Genomic DNA, 4,746 nt, shown 5'->3' on the forward strand with positions numbered 1-4,746 from the left:
CGGGCCGCGCGGGCCGGCGGCGGTCGCCACGTGGCGCGCCCCGATTGGTGCGGGCGGCGGCGGCTGGACGGAACGGACATGTCCGGCCGTCGGCGGACATGTCCGGCGGCGCGGTGGGGAATTTTTAGGGTTAGGGTAGGAAACATTCGCGAATTTCGGGGCAGAGGGCATATTTATAGTTTCTGGGAGCTAGAAGAGTCCAAATGAGGCACGGTTTTCGCCCACACGATCGTGATCGAATGACCGAGAGCATGGAGGGGAGTTTGCTGGGTTTTGGGCCACTTCGGAAGGGTGTTGGGCTGCAAAGAGGAGGCCTTTACGGTTACCCGGTTAACCGTTGGAGTATCAAACGGACTCCAAATGGCACGAAACTTGACAGGCGGTCTACCGGTGCTATACCAAGGCCGCTTGGCAAACCTCGGGCCATTCCGAGAAAGTTTAACACCCGCTCACAATGAGAGACAAAAGGGGAATGCCGGAGGACATAGGAGTGCCGGATCGTAAAACGGACAACGGTGAAAAGGCTCGGATGCATGAGACGAACACGTATGCAAAATGAAATGCACATGATGACATGATAAAATGCACCACGCAAGCAAATGACATGGCAACTACGGTGAATAACTGGCAGACACCTGGCGCATCGGATCCGGGGCGTTACATAGTTCTTCAGGGTGAAAACCTAGACTCTGGCCTTTGTGGCTGGATCTGATGACGATGACGCTCGAGCGTCGCTACCTTCTTGAAGGCGTTGCTGTTGAAGAACCTCGTTGTCTTTGTGGTGTCATGAGATGGTTGGTACAGATATGGTCATTGTTGTAGTATGTTGATCGCAGATTTGATCGCTTTGGAATTTTTTTCTTTTTACTCGCTTAGGCATAACATTGGTTGTTGGGGAACGTAGCAAAAATTCAAAATTTTTCTACGTATCACCAAGATCTATCTATGGAGAGACTTGCAACGAGGGGAAGGAGAGTGCATCTACATACCCTTGTAGATCGCTAAGCGGAAGCGTTCAAGAGAACAGGGCTGAAGGAGTCGTACTCGTCGTGATCCAAATCACCGGAGATCCTAGTGCCGAACGGATGGCACCTCCGCGTTTAACACACGTACAGCCCGGTGACGTCTCCCATGCCTTGATCCAGTAAGGAGAGAGGGATAGGTTGAGGAAGACTCCATCCAGCAGTAGCACGACAGCGTGGTGGTGGTGGAGGAGCATGGCAATCCTGCAGGGCTTCGCCAAGCACCGTGGGAGAGGAGGACTTGGGAGAGGGGGAGGGCTGCGCCAGAACTTTGGTAAAGCTCCCATGCGCCTCCCCACTATATATAGGGGTGGAGGGGGCTGGTTCCTTACCCTCCAAGTCCATTGGGGCGTTGGCAATGGTGGGAGGAAAGAAATCCCATCATTTCCTTCTCCACCGATTGTTCTCCCCCCTTTTTAGGGATCTTGATCTTATCCCTTCGGGATATGATCTTATTCCTTCTAAGGAGAATCTTGGTGCGCCTTGACCAGGGGTGTGGGGCCTTGCCCCCACTACCCACGTTCATGTGGGTCCCCCCATGAAGGTGGGCCCCACTCTGGAACCTTCTAGAACCTTCCCGGTACAATACCGAAAATTCCCGAACATTTTCCGGTGGCCAAAATAGGACTTCCCATATATAAATCTTTTCCTCCGGACCATTCCGGAACTCCTCGTGATGCCCGGGATCTCATCCGGGACTCCGAACAACATTCGGCAACCACATACAAACTTCCTTTATAACCCTAGCATCATCAAACCTTAAGTGTGTAGACCCTACGGGTTCGGGAACCATGCAGACATGACTGAGACGTTCTACGGTCAATAACCAACAGCGGGATCTGGATACCCATGTTGGCTCCCACATGTTCCACGATGATCTCATCGGATGAACCACGATGTCAAGGACTCAATCGATCCCGTATACAATTCCCTTTGTCTAACGATATTGTACTTGCCCGAGATTCGATCGTCGGTATACCGATACCTTGTTCAATCTCGTTACCGGCAAGTCTCTTTACTCGTTCCGTAACACATCATACCGCGATCAACTATTTGATCATATTGTGCACATTATGATGATGTCCTACCGAGTGGGCCCAGAGACACCTCTCCGTCACACGGAGTGACAAATCCCAGTCTTGATTCGTGCCAACCCAACAGACACTTTTGGAGATACCTGTAGTGCACCTTTATAGCCACCCAGTTACGTTGTGACGTTTGGTACACCCAAAGCATTCCTACGGTATCCGGGAGTTGCACAATCTCATGGTCTAAGGAAAAGATACTTGACATTAGAAAAGCTTTAGCATACGAACTACATGATCTCTGTGCTAGGCTTAGGATTGGGTCTTGTCCATCACATCATTCTCCTAATGATGTGATCCCGTTATCAACGACATCCAATGTCCATGGTCAGGAAACCGTAACCATCAATTGATCAATGAGCTAGTCAACTAGAGGCTTACTAGGGACATGGTGTTGTCTATGCACCCACACATGTATCTGAGTTTCCTGTCAATACAATTATAGCATGGATAATAAACAATTATCATGAACAAGGAAATATAATAATAACTAATTTATTATTGCCTCTAGGGCATATTTCCAACAGTCTCCCACTTGCGTTAGAGTCAATAATCTAGTTCACATCGCCATGTGATTAACACTCACAGGTCACATCGCCATGTGACCAACATCCAAAGAGTTTACTAGTGTCACTAAACTAGTTCACATCACCATGTGATTAAGACTCAACGAGTTCTGGGGTTTGATCATGTTTTGCTTGTGAGAGAGGTTTTAGTCAACGGGTCTGCAACATTCAGATTTGTATGTACTTCGCAAATCTCTAGGTCATATTGTAAATGCTGCTTCCACGCTCCACTTGGAGCTATTCCAAATGGTTGCTCCACTATACGTATCCGGTTTGCTACTCAAAGTCATTCGAATAGGTGTTAAAGCTTGCATCGATGTAACCCTTTACGTCGAACTCTTTATCACCTCCATAATCGAGAAACATATCCTTATTCCTCTAAGGATAATTTTGACCGTTATCTGGTGATCCACTCCTTGATCACCTTTGTACCCTCTTGCCAGATATGTAGCAAGGCACACATCAGGTGCGGTACACAGCATAGCATACTGTAGAACCTACGTCTAAAGCATAGGGGATGACCTTCGTCCTTTCTCTCTATTCTACCGTGGTCGAGCTTTAAGTCTTAACTTCGTACCTCACATCTCAGGCAAGAACTCCTTCTTTGACTGATCCATCTTGAACACCTTCAAGATCACGTCAAGGTATGTGCTCATTTGAAAGTACCATTTAGCATTTTTTGATCTATCCTCATAGATCTTGATGCTCAATGTTCAAGTAGCTTAATCCAGGTTTTCTATTGAAAAACACCTTTCAAATAACCCTATATGCTTTCTAGAAATTCTACATCATTTCTGATCAACAATACGTCAACAACATATACTCATCAGAAATTCTATAGTGCTCCCACTCACTTCTTTGGAAATACAAGTTTCTCATGAACTTTGTATAAACCCAAAATCTTTGATCATCTCATCAAAGCGCACATTCCAACTCTGAGATGCTTACTCCAGTCCTTAGAAGGATCGCTGGAGCCAGCATACCTTTTAGCATCCTTAGGATCGACAAAACTTTTCTGATTGTATCAAATACAACCTTTCCTTGTGAAAACTAGTAAGGAAACTCGTCTTGACATCCATCTGCCAGATTTCATAAATGCAGCTAATGCTAACATGATTCCGACGGACTTAAGCATCGCTACGGATGAGAAAATCTCATCGTAGTCAACTCCTTGAACTTGTGAAAAACTCTTCGCCACAAGTCGAGCTTCATAGATGGTGACATTACCGTCCACGTCCGTCTTATTCTTAAAGATCCATTTATCTCAATGGCTTGCCGATCATCGGGCAAGTCCACCAAAGTCCATGCTTTGTTCTGATACATGGATCCTATCTCGGATTTCATGGCTTCTAACCATTTGTCGGAATTTGGGCCCACCATCGCTTCTCCATAGCTCGTAGGTTCATTGTTGTCTAGCAACATGACCTTCAAGACAGGATTACTGTACCACTCTAAAGTAGTACGCATCCTTGTCACCCTACGAGGTACGGTAGTGACTTGATCCAAAAAATTCATGATCACTATCATAAGCTTCTACTTCAATTGGTGTAGGCGCCACAGGAACAACTTCCTGTGCCCTGCTACATACTTGTTGAAGTGACCGTTCAATAACCTCATCAAGTCTCCACCATCCTCCCACTCAATTTTCGAGACAAACCTTTCCTCGAGAAAGGACCCGATTCAAGAAACAATCCCTATTGCTTTCGGACCTGAATTAGGAGGTATACCCAACTGTTTTGGGTGTCCTATGAAGATGCATTTTATCCGCTTTGGGTTCGAGCTTATCAACCTGAAACTTTTTCACATAAGCGTCGTAGCCCCAAACTTTTAAGAAACGACAACTTAGGTTTCTCCAAACCATAGTTCAAACGGTGTCGTCTCAACGGAATTACGTGGTGCCCTATTTTAAAGTGAATGCGGTTGTCTCTAATGCCTAACCCATGAACGATAGTGGTAATTCGATAAGAGACATCATGGTACGCACCATATCCAATAGGGTGCAACTATGAAGTTCGGACACACCATCACACTATGGTGTTCCAGGCGGTATTAATTGTGAAACAATTTCCACAA

Source organism: Triticum dicoccoides, chromosome 4B, assembly GCF_002162155.2.
Source record: "Triticum dicoccoides isolate Atlit2015 ecotype Zavitan chromosome 4B, WEW_v2.0, whole genome shotgun sequence".
In the NCBI taxonomy this organism is placed as follows: Eukaryota; Viridiplantae; Streptophyta; class Magnoliopsida; order Poales; family Poaceae; genus Triticum; species Triticum dicoccoides.